Source organism: Gossypium hirsutum, chromosome A10, assembly GCF_007990345.1.
Source record: "Gossypium hirsutum isolate 1008001.06 chromosome A10, Gossypium_hirsutum_v2.1, whole genome shotgun sequence".
NCBI classification, from domain to species: domain Eukaryota; kingdom Viridiplantae; phylum Streptophyta; class Magnoliopsida; order Malvales; family Malvaceae; genus Gossypium; species Gossypium hirsutum.
The window spans coordinates 65,200,688-65,213,851 of record NC_053433.1 but is presented as its reverse complement, the minus strand read 5'-3'; the positions used below and the strand labels follow the sequence as shown (position 1 = coordinate 65,213,851).

Genomic DNA, 13,164 nt, shown 5'->3' with positions numbered 1-13,164 from the left:
TATTTAGAAGTTCTACCCGGTTTGACAGCATAGTAACCGAATCAATGTTATAAATGCCTGCTGCTTTAGTTGGCTTAGTCCTCATGACTTGCCACTGATAGTTATTCAATGACATCTCCTCTATAAACTCATAGGCATCTTCAGGTGTTTTATTGTTGATGGTTCTGCTAGCAGCTACATCAACCATTTGTCGAGTCCAAGGATTCAGCCTGAAGCCAAAGCAGTAACCCGTGGTGAGGGCACCTTCTCAGTAAGTCTTTGTATCTCTCCCATGCATCGTAAAGTGTTTCTAAGTCTATCTGCACAAATGAAGAGATATCATTGCGTAATTTAGTTGTTTTAGCCGGTGAAAAGTATTTGAGTAAAAAAATTTCGGTTATTTGTTCCCAAGTAGTAATTGACCCTCGTGGTAACAAGTTCAACCACTGTTTAGCTATATTCCTCAATGAAAGGGGAAACAACCGAAGACGTATGGAATCATCAGAAACGCCAATGATTTTAAATGTATCGCAGAATTCCAGAAAGTTTGCTAACTGAACGTTGGGATCTTCATCCTACAACCTGTCAAACTAAACAAACATTGTATCATTTGAATTGTGTTAGGTTTCAGTTCAAAAGTATTTGTAGCTACAGCAAGTCTAACTATGCTAGGTTCAGTTCTTGTTAAAGAAGTTTAGCATAATTATACATAGTGCGTGGAACAGGATTTTGATTAACCGCAAGCTGATTGTCTTGGTTTTCAGCCATCTCTTCGGTTGGGGGTTGAGTATCGTCCTCTTGCTTGTTCTCTATGTATCTTAAGCTTCACCTTATTTCTCTTTGGTTTCTACGAACTGTGCGATTGATTTCTTCGTCAAAAAGTAATGGTCTTGACGGGTTTCTTCTAGTCATAAACTATAAAAACCTGCCAAGAAAAAGAAAAAGTAAATTAATAAATAATAATAATTTAAATTGAAAGAAAAATAAAAGGCTAAAGTAATAAGAATTGAGTGTTCCTAATATCTTAGTTTCCCGGCAACAGAGCCAAAAACTTGATCGCATGATTTCGTGATAGGTTTTAAATATTTAAAATTACTCGTTCTTGAAACTGACTATTATCGCGATGCAGGCAAGTGTACCTATCGAACAGTAGTATAGTTTTAGCAAGACCGGATTGTCGAACCCAAAGGAACTAGAAGCACTAGTAATGACTGTCTTTTTATTATCTAGCATAAGAATAAAGAGGTTTTTGTTTTAACTAACTAATTATCTAAACTAAGAACTCACAAAGAATAGAATTAGGAAATTGCTTTTGGGAAATTTGATTGAATGAAGGCAATACCTAAGGAAAAATCCACCTAGACTGTACTTGTTATTCTGGCTCCGAATCGGACGATTTATTCATTTAACTTGTTCCGTAAAGATCCCTAAGTCTATTCCTCCTCTGAATAAGATCTTATCTTGAATTAGTATCCTGGGATATCAAAACAAGAATTAAGAACACATAATTAAGAACAAGTTAAATATTTATCATACGATTCAGAAAATAATAACAAGATTCGTCTTAGGTTTCATTCCCCTTAGGTATTTAGGGGTTTTAGTTCATAACTAAAAAGAAACATCTCAGAATAATAAAGAATGCAAAACATAAAGAAAACCCAAAACACTTGAAGGGAAATTAAGGAGAGATCTTCAGTCTTGATGATGAATCCGGCTTCTGAGATGGATCAATCGGCTTTCTTGGGGTAACTCCTTGCCCCCTATTCTGTGTCCCTTTTCTTCCTCCTCTAAGGTGTATTTATAGGCTTTGGAACGCCTAAAAGCCCTCAAAATTAGCCTTTTCCGAATTGGACTCAACTTGGGCTCAACAGGGACACGCCCGTGTGCAATTACTTCAGGCCGTGTTCGAGCCTGCCAAATTGACACGGCCGTGTGGTCCGCCCGTGTGAGGAGGTTTAGGCCTTGTTGATTTTGTACTTTGTCCCATTTTCTCCATTTTTGGCCCGTTTCTCATTCCTTTCGCTTTCCTATGCTCTCCTAGGTATAAAACATGAAATTAAAGCATTAGGAGCATCGAATTCACCAATTCTAATGGGAAATCATCCATAAAATGCCTTAAACATTGGGTAAAAATATGTATAAATTATGGTTTATCAAGGACCCACCATCTCAGCCACCACCCATCCATCGTCTAGTTCATGCGGTGGCTTCATACTCTGACATCTCTGAGCACCTTACCCGATTTGAGCTGCAGTGTTTTGAGCGTTTCAATCACAGTGATGCTACTCTTCATCAGATTTGTCAGTACCTTCACATCTCATTGCCACCACCACCTCGCGAACCATCCGGCGATGACGATATTTAAAAACTTTTTATTTATTATTTTTATTTTCACTTTTATCTTTATTTATCTTCTTTAAGTACTTTTTATTTCATTTTCCTTTAATTTTAGTTTAATTTTTGTTTTCACAATTTTTATTTTCGGCTATTTCATTACAAGTAATTATACTTCTTTATATTTCTTAAAGAGTTCCTGATTTTATCACAGTCATAAGGAGCTCCAAAGCTCATCATCAAATAGGAACTAAAAACTCAACTGGCAAAGGTTCTCCCCGACTGACATGTCCTGCTCGACCACAACCATAGCTACTACCAGATACTATATTCTTTTGGCGCAGGACTTATAGACTAATGAACCTCTACTACCACCAAAGTATCCTCCTCCACTCTCATCATTGCCTTGGCCGATTAGTCTCCATAACTCCAATTCAAGGAGTTCATTCATCATTCATGAATTTTCACCGCTCTCCCTATCTTATGATTATATATCTATATTTTTCAATATATCCATCTTTGTACATTGAGGGCAATGTACATCTTAAGTGTGGGGGTCTTTTATATCATCATTAGAAATCCCTGAATTTTGTCTTATTCTCACGTGAATCACTCATATCACTATTAGAATGAATTTTAATTAATTTATGATTTTTATTGATATGTCTTGAATTAAAACATAGGCATTTATGCATTAATTGTTTAAACTTTAAGACATTAGGGAATCAAGCATGATAAGTTGATTTTAAAAAAAAAACTTTTACGTTGCTTCCCTAAGTTTAGGTATTATCTTGAGTTGAAATTCTCAAGTTTAAACATCAAAAAGCCATAATTTTTTTGAGATCTTGAGCCTTTAGAGCATATTTTATTTCTTTCATGCTTACTTTTATTATGAGTGCGTCAATATTGATTTGTTATTCTAGAACTTGCTTGATTATGCATGTCAAGACCACACCATTTGATTTGATATGTCGAGATGGTAAAGGCATTTAGGTTTAACCCACTCACTCGACAAAAGCCTACCTTCATAATTAACCCTTAGTGATCCCCTTTTAGCCTAACAAGCCATTAATTGATTTACCCTCAATATTAACCCATAACCCATTATTGTTGAAATCCCTTAATTTGATCCCTATTTTTGTCGAGATTTGATTTAAACTAATTGCTTAGCTGTGTTTTATTCTTTGTTGTAATAATTAAGTTCTGTAGTAATTCGTTGTTTTTTGAGCTTGAGTGTTAATTCCATATTCTAAGAAGAACCTCACTTGTATTCAATTGATAATTAGTTATTTTTCTAGTTAGGTAATTTTTTCAATTCAATCTTGATTCTAACATTTTCCTTCATCTTGTGACCACACCCCCTAACCAAAGCCACGTTACAACCCTCTAAAGACCTTTTTGATTGATGTATCATCTCAATATATAGTGGTGGAGATTTGATTTTCATGCAAGCTTATGGTAATAACTTTTCATATTGACTAATAAGTGCTTTATTTGATATCCTTAAATACCTCGAGTGATTTGAGTTAATCTTTAGTAAGGATGTTAAACTCTATGATATTTTGATCAAAGGTGATTACTTAGATGAGGGGGGACACCTATGTTTTCATAATAAAATGCTCAACTTGGAATGTTTGAAACTTTGATGTACTTTTAGTTGAATTTTCAATGTATGATTACTTATGGATTATGTTGAGATATTATTGAGAGGGATTATAAATTGAGAAGAATTAATTTTGATTGTGAGTTGAGGATTTTGCTTGAGGACAAGCAAACGCTTAAGTGTGGGGGTATTTGATAAACCGTAATTTATACATGTTTTTATCCCATACTTAGCACATTTATGGATGGTTTCTCCTTAGATTTGGTGAATTCAATGCTCCTAATCCTTTAATTTCATGTTTTATACTTAGGTGAGCATAGAAGAGTAAAAAGAGCAAAAAATGGGCTGAAAACGGAGAAAATAGACCTACATGAGAAATCAACACGGCCTGGACTTCCTCACACGGGTGTGTCACACGGTCGTGTTCATTTGGCAGGATCGAAGCATGACTTACATGGGTAGACTACACGCCCGTGCCTATTAAACAGCCTTGACCACGGGTTGGAGTAATCACACACGGGCGTGTCACACAGGCGTGTCCTTGCCAAGCCCAAGTATAGCCCAATTCAAAAAAGGCCACTTATAATGGATTTTAGGCATTCTAAGGCCTATTTAAACACCGAAGGAGGCACTTAGAATAGACATGCGGAGTAGGAAGCAAGGAATTACTTAAGGGAAGCCGATTGGTCCATCTCAGAAGCCAGATTCATCGTCAAGACTGAAGATCTCCCTTCAATTTCCATTCAGGGGTTTTGGGTTTTCTTTATGTTTTCTATTCATTATTATTTTGAGATTTTTATTTTATAATTATGAACTAAATCCACTAAATACCTAAGGGGAATGAAACCTAAGACAGATCTTGTTACTATTATCTGAATTATATGATAAATATTTGACTTGTTCTTAATTGTCTGTTCTTAATTCTTGTTTTAATATTCTTGGAAATTGATTCAAGTTAATGCTCTTATTTAAAAGAGGAAAAGACCCTGTCTAAGAGTAAATTTGTCGTAATTAAGCGGAGTTTATTGCACCTCTAGAGATAGGGTGATAAGATTTTGTCAGATTAGGGTGAAACCTAATAAGGGGATTCATAGATCGAGTTAATGCAACACTAGGGCGTTGATTAGAAAAAAGATTTCAATTAAATCAACCTAGGGTTAGACGTTATTAGTCTCAAGAGAGATAATAATAGAACTTAGGGATTTTTACGGATCAAGTCAAATAAATAAATCATCTGATTCAGAGTCAAATAACAAGTGAAGTCTAGGTGGATTTTTTCTTGGGTATTGTCTTAATCAATCGAATTTTCCCCAAAGCTTTTTCCCAATTTCTCTCTGTGCACTCTTAGTTTAGTGAATTAGTTTAGATAAACAAATCCCTTAATTTTTAGGCTAGATAATAAAAAGGAAGTAATTACTAGTACTCTTGGTTCCTTTGGGTTCCTTTGGGTTCGACAATCAGATAGGTACACTTGCCTTCATCATGATAATAGTTAGTTTCAAGAACGATTAATTATAAATTTTTAAAACCTGTCGCAAATATCACGTACCAAAGGGTATAGTCATCTTTCGATTAACATTACAAGCAGACCGAATCACACATTAGTTAAGGTGGGTGTCAATGCCATTCTTTTGGGATTAAGTGTTAGTAAAAGGTATTGACATTAACCGAAAACATTGATTGATGTAGGGTTGGTATTGGGAGATTTCTCACGCGATTCTGCAGAAAAAGGTGTGTAACTGTACACTGTAAACCATTACTATCGAAAAGTCAAAAAATGAGTGTAATCACACCCCTGTTGAACTGCGAATCGGTGAAAGCCGAAAAATTTAAAAGCTAAAACTTTGGCATTTGAGGCCTCGCGAACATGCGATCGCTCATGGGGTAAATCAAGCACGCAAATCATGGGCGATAGAAAGCAAAGGCCACCACATGCGTTTTCATGGACTGGGGCCGTTATGGGCCTCGATAGGCCATAATGGATCGAATAGGCCTAATAGTCCCGTGGGCCCGTGTGGGTAAATTTCACTGTTAAGTGGGAAGTAGATAGACTTGTCATGTTGCACGCATGACTCAGGTTGTTTTTGGGCCTCGATGGATCGGAATGGGCCGTGTGGGCCCAATGTGCTCATGGGCCTCACGCGGATAAAATCCATGGTAAGTGTCAAATTATGAGCTAGGTTATAGTGTTCGTATAGCCGTGACTGGAATTGGGCTAAATGGGCCACACGAGTGTGTGGGCCCACTTGGGTCGAGTAATGGGCCTTAGGCCCATTTGCACAGTTATGTCTGTTTAGGTTACTTAAGTTGCTCAAGGCAATGGTGGACATCTGTTGAGTCGTTAAGACCTCGGTTTGTAAAATTACCAAAATACCCTCGAATTGTAGAATTATCGAAATACCCTCGGTTTGTGAAATTACCGAAATACCCTTGTAGTGTACAATTACCAAAATACCCTCGGTTTGTGAAATTACCGAAATACCCTTGTAGTGTACAATTATCAAAATACCCTTGTAGTGTACAATTACCAAAATACCCTTGTAGTGTAAAATTATCGAAATACCCTTGTAGGGCAAAATGATTGTTTTGCCCTTATAGGTAGTTGACCGACTTAGACTATGAATTTGATTGATTTGACTGTGATCGTACGACTGTGTTATAACTGACTTGACTGTAGTTATATGACTGTTATGCTTTTAATATATGTTTAAATGATTGTTACTGAGCATGACCATTTTGCATACACGTGTCATGATTGAACATGACATACATGACATATTGCATGGGGTTGGGATATTGATATGGAGGAATTTTTGATAGGGTTGCATGGGTTTCACGAGCCGACTGTGGATCCAGCATTGATTTGTTAAGGTCGCACGGGTCGCACAAGACGATTGTGGACCGACGGACGGCTTAAAGTGCGTAATCTTGATTATGGGTTTGTGCCAATCGTATTTACCTGTGGCTAAGTGCCTATCATATTTATTGATGACTCTGTGTCAATCATATTTACCGTCACTGATGGCTATGTGCCAAACTTATTACAGTTACCGATAGCTTTGTGCCATCCTGATTATGGCTCTATATCATCCTGATTATGGCTCTGTGCCATCCTGATTATGGTTTATAACCATTTTGTTTATGGCTCTTGGCCATTCTTTTTACGGGCAGCTTTGCTGTGATTTTGGTTAGTGCCACAACCAGTGCTAACATTGGGAGTGTAGGGATAGCGTGGGTGATTTATTCCCTGCAAGTAGTACAGGGTTGGACGAAGGCAAGTGCAGGGTTGGATGGGATGGGTTAGCATGCATCACACATTATGCATATGGAACTGTTGCTGATATGGGCCAGGCCCAACTATTACTAATATTGAGAATGGGTTAGGCCCAATTGATTCTGATGGGGGCTGAGACCAAAGTGAAATTGTACTGGGCTTAGGCCTACACACATGGTCTGTTAGTTTAATGGGCTCCGACCCAGACTGATTTTGAATTTTGTCTCTTTACTAACTGTTTTAATTTGGGAGGGGATTACACACTGGGTTTTTATAAACTCACCCCTTTTATTAACTGTGCAAGTAATCCCCAGCATTAGGAGGATCGATGCTGCGAGAGACTCGGAGACAGCCACACAGCTGCTTTTGTTATCTACTATGTTTATTTGCTTCTCAGTACTTTAAATTCGATTTCATTTGTAATAAGGCCTCTTTGGTTTCTATTTTAAACTTTGGGATTTTATTTACTATGTTTGATATTTGTTAGAAGTAGATCGTGGTTTTCCAAAACAATAATTGCTTTCAAAACACTACGTTTTCGTAACTTAACTTTTAAACATCACGTTTTCGTAAATCGGTTACTTTTAAAATTAGCTTCCGCAACCTAAAAAGAATTTCAAGAATAATATTAATAAGTTTAGAATGTACTATGTTTTAAATAAGAAGGGTTTTTAATGAAAACATGTTTTTCGAAAAACACTTCAATGTGACATGCCAGATTCGGGCTTAACGTCTAGGCTGAGTTTGGGGTGTTACATGAGATGCCCTTGGCAAATATTTTGGAGATTGAATTATTCGACATATGGGGCATTGACTTTTAAGACGTATGGGGCATTGACTTTTCAGGCCCGTTTCCTTCTTCGTTTGGAACAAATGCATCTTAATTGCTGTGGACAACATATCCAAGTGGGTTAAAGCTGAATCATACCCTAAAAATAATGCTAAGGTAGTCATACGATTCTTGCTTAAGTATGTGTTTACACGATTTGGGACACCAAGAGCTATTATTAGTGAAGAAGGTTTTCACTTTGTGAACAAATGGCTTAAGTGGTTGCTTGAAAAATATGATGTGAAGCATAAGATTGCTACTACCTATCACCCCCAGTCTAATGGGAAAGTTGAAAGAGTGAACCGTGAAATCAAAGGTATTCTTGAAAGGATAGTACGCCCCAGTAGAAAAGATTGGTCTCAAAGGCTCAATGATGCATTATGGGTCAATCGAATAGCATTTAAGACACTGTTAGGAATGATTCCTTATGGATTTTCGTCCTCGAAAATCTTAACGGTAAATAAGTTTGGGTACTGATCTCTCATAGTCTCCTTAGGTTCCGATGTGGCTTTTTCGACTTTATTCCTATGCCACAAAACTTTCATAAGTGCTATACTCTTATTTCTCAATTGTTTGACTTCCAGGGCTAAAATCTTGACCGACTCTTCGCCATAAGTCATGTTCGAAAGAATGTCAACCTCTAACGGCTCAATCACATGCAAACGGCCTGAACTATATCAACGTAACATGGACACATGAAACACGTCGTGAATCTTTTCCAATTCTGGTGGCAACTCTAATCAGTAGGCAACTGGCCCTACTCTCTCGGTAACCACATAAGGTCCTATGAAGCGAGGACTCAACTTGCCTTTTATACCAAATCTGAGGAGTTTTCTCCACAGAGATACTTTTAAAAATACCTTATCACCGACTTGAAACTCAATTTCCTTTCTTTTCAAATCCGCATAGGATTTCTATCTATCTGAGGCAGCCTTCAAGTAGTCACGAATCACTTTAACCTTTTCTTCAGTCTCCTTGACTAATTTGACCTCGTGAATCTGACTCTCTCTAAGCTCAGTCCAATAGAAGGGTGTTCGACACTTTCGCCCATACAAAGCCTCATAAGGCGCCATTTCAAGACTTCTCTGATAACTATTATTATAGGTGAATTGAATCAACGGTAGATACTTTTCCCAACTGCCTTGGAACTCAAGGACGCAACACCGTAACATGTCCTCTAATATCTGAATTACTCTTTCTGACTGACTGTCAGTTTGCGGATGAAAAGTTGTGCTAAAACTTACCTTTGTTCCCAATGCCTTTTGTAACTTTTTTCCAAAACCTCGAGGTAAATCTCAGGTCTCTGTCTGAAATAATCGATATGGGCACTCCATGAAGCCCCACAATCTCAGAAATATATAAGTCGGCTAGTTTCTCGAGGGAGTAGTCATACGCACTGGTATGAAATGGGCCGACTTGGTTAGTCTATCCACAACAACCCATACTCCATTTCTCTTTTTCAGGATTACTGGCAAGCCCATCACAAAGTCCATAGTGATCCGATCCCACTTCCACTCGAGGATCATGATAAGCTGAAATAAACCCGAAGGTACTTGATGTTTAGCCTTTACTTCCTGAGATACTAGGCACTTGGAGACGAACTCAGAAATGTCTCTTTTCATACCCAACCACCAATAAATTTTCTTATGGTTGTTGTACATTTTTACACTACCCTGGTGGATGGACAAACAACTAGTATGTGCCTCTCTCAGAATCTTCTGAATAAGCTCATTGTTCTTGGGTACACAAACTCTCTCTTTGAACATTATACATCCATCGGTGCTAATACGGAAATCTAGTTCAATTCCTGACTCACACTGAGTTCTCTTGGCTTACAATTTCTCATCACCTTTCTGAGCTTCTAGGATCTCTTGAAGAAACATCGGTCTAGCTCTCAACTCAGTTGAACTAAACCATCATCAGAAAAAGTCGTATTGGCATTCATTGCTCAGAGTGCAAATAATGATTTCCTACTCAATGCATCTACGATGACGTTTGCCTTCCCCGAATGGTAATCGATAATCAACTCGTAATCCTTTAACAGCTCTAACCATCAACGTTCCTGCAAATTCAACTTCTTTTGAGTCATCAAGTACTTTAAGCTCTTATGGTCAGTGAATACCTAACATTTCTCTCCATACAAATGGTGTCTCCAAATCTTCAATATGAACACTACAGCCGCTAGTTCCAAGTTATGGGTCGGGTAATTTCTCTCGTGTGGCTTTAGTTGTCTCGAAGCATAGGCTAGAACCTTGCCTTCTTGTATGAGCACACACCCCAAGCCATTCAAGGAGGCGTCACTATATATCACAAATTCCTTGCCCGACTTCGGTTGCCCTAACACCGGTGCTTCTGTCAATAAAGCCTTCAGTTTCTCAAAACTTTGTTGGCACTTTTCTATCCATTCGAACTTGACATCTTTTTGCAACAGTCTTGTCATCGGCATAGCTATCATAGAGAATCTGTTTACAAACTGTCTGTAGTATCCGGTCAAACCCAAAAAGCTTCAAACTTTAGTTACATTCCTCGGCAATTTTCATTCTACAATAGCTAAAATCTTGCTTCGGTCAACTCAGATTCCGTCACCTGACACAATATGTCCTAGAAACCCAACCTCTTTAAGCCAAAATTCATCTTACTGAACTTGGCATATTTCTGCTTGTCTCTCAAGGTTTGTAACACAACTCCTAGATGCTTCACGTGCTCGCTCTCATCACGCGATAAATCAATATGTCATCGATAAATATGATGACAAACTTATCCAGATACGATTGAAAAATGTAGTTCATCAAATCCATAAACACTATTGGGGCATTAGTCAAACCAAAGGGCATGACAAGGAACTCATAATTCTTGTATCTTGTCTGAAGCATAGTCTTCGGCACATCTTGCTCTTTAACTCTCACTAAAAATAACCAGACCTCAAGTCTATCTTGGAGAACACTGCGGCTCCTTTCAACTGATCGAATAAATCATCTATCCTTGGAAAAGGGTACTTGTTCTTCACCATTACCTTATTGAGTTGTCTATAGTTGATACATAATCTCATGGACCTGTCTTTCTTTTTCACAAAGAGTATCAGAGCACCCCATGGTGAAAAACTTAGTCTCGCAAAGCCTTTGTCTGTTAGCTCTTGCAACTGTGCTTTCAACTCCTTTAACTCCATTGGAGCATCCTATACAGAGTAATCAAGATTGGTGTCGTGCCAGGGACCAACTCAATTCCAAACTCTACTTCCCTCACTGAAGGCAATCCGGGTAATTCTTCCAGAAACACGTCTGTAAACTCACAAACTGCTGGTACCGATTCAATCTTCAACTCAGACACTTGAGTATTCAGCACAAAAGCTAAGTAAGCCTCATATCCTTTTCTCAAATATTTCTACTACAGGCAGATTATCTGACCCATCTGGTCCAACTCGAAGAACATTCCCATCTTCCAATTTCAACTCAATTATCTTTTTCCCGCAGTTCACTACAACACTATGAGCAGTCAACCAGTCTATCCCAAGGATTACATCAAACTCATTAAACAGCAATAACATCAAGTTAGCCAGAAAACAATAACCTCTAATTGTCAAAGGGCAATCCTACATACTTGGTTCACTAGCACATGTCTGCCTAAAGGATTAGATACTTTTATTACAAACTCAGTGTACTCTACTAGCATACTCATACGAGGTATTTATTCTATACAAATGTAAGAGTAGGTAGATCCCGAGTCAATTAAAGTAACAATAGATATATCGTGGATAGAAAAAGTACCCGTGATCACATCGAGAGACTCTTCCTCTTCTTGGGCACGTATAGCATAGGTCCTTGCTGGCACTCTGCCCTCGGACTTCACCGCAGCATCTCTTGGCATGCCTCTACTGCTAGCCCCACTTCCGGGGTTCTTTTGTAGTTTACCCCTAAAGGGAGCACTACTTGCTTTCACATCTTGTTTCCTTTCTCTCTCATCCAATTCGGGGCAATCACGGATAAAGTGTTCCAATGACCTGCACTTGAAACAGCCCCTTTCATTCCCTCAGCACTCACCAAAATGACACCTACCACATTGTGAGCATTCTGGCCTATTTGGCCGAGTGCTACCGACGCTTGCGACTGAAGTGGTTTGGGCTTTAAAAGTTGTGTTCTGCCTATTTTTGTTCCTATTCGAATACCTCACCAAAGCATTTGATCAGGTAGTGAACTCTCTCGATCTTTTGGATGAGGACTGATGTGATTTCCCCATCCGTCTCTTTTTTGAATCTCGTAACTTAAAAGCCACTTTCTTCCTTCCATTAATCAGCTCTTTGGCCTTATAGGCTCTTTCAACAAGTGCTACAAATTCCTGCAGGTCTAAGATGCCAATGAACACTCGGATATCTTCATTTAGGCCATCCTCTAACCTTTTACACATGGTGGCTTCTGTAGACACGCACTCCCACGCATACTTTCTAATCCTCACAAACTCATGTTCATATTTCGTCACTGACATTTGGTTTTGCTTTAGCTCTATGAATTCTTTCCTCTTTTGATCTATGAATCTTTAGCTAATATACTTTTTTTGAAATTCTTCCTCGAAGAATTCCCACGTAATCCTATCTCTCGATACGACAGACATGAGAGTGTTACACCACTAATAAGTTGAATCCCGTAGGAGCGACACTGCACATTTCACGCACTCTTCAGGTGTGCATGATAGTTCATCGAATACTCTTATGGTATTTTCTAGCCAAAACTATGTCCTCTCTGGGTCATCATTTATACTAGCATGAAATTCCTTGGCCCTTTGTTTCTGGATCTTGTCTACCAGAGGCTTCTCTCTTCTAAACATGTCCGCACCTTGTGGAGCTACTAGGGCATACTGAGGAATCGGAGCAGGTGGGGGAGGAGGAGTGTTCAGGTTCGCACGAACTAACTCTGTGTACCAAGCATCTATCATACAGAGATAGGATTCTCTAGCCCCTCCGCCTTGGCCCATATTCACGAGCTCACTCTCAACTGACGCACTCCATTCAGCGAGAGCCTGAGCGTTACTTTCCACGTCATCTGCCGTGGCTCTATTAAGATCCATTTACTATATAAAAATATAATTTATAATCATCAGAATTCGTCACACTATCAATATACAGTTATGGCATGTATAGCTAGACTAGTACTC

The 13,164-nt window shown here is 38.5% G+C and overlaps 1 non-coding gene across 1 annotated transcript; it reads left to right on the top strand.

The window, feature by feature from the left end:
• The first annotated feature begins 225 nt into the window (after nucleotides 1-225).
• Nucleotides 226-331, top strand: LOC121208689 (small nucleolar RNA R71). The gene has a single exon (XR_005903820.1). It is a non-coding gene; the product is annotated as a small nucleolar RNA R71 (small nucleolar RNA).
• Nucleotides 332-13,164: the final 12,833 nt, after the last annotated feature.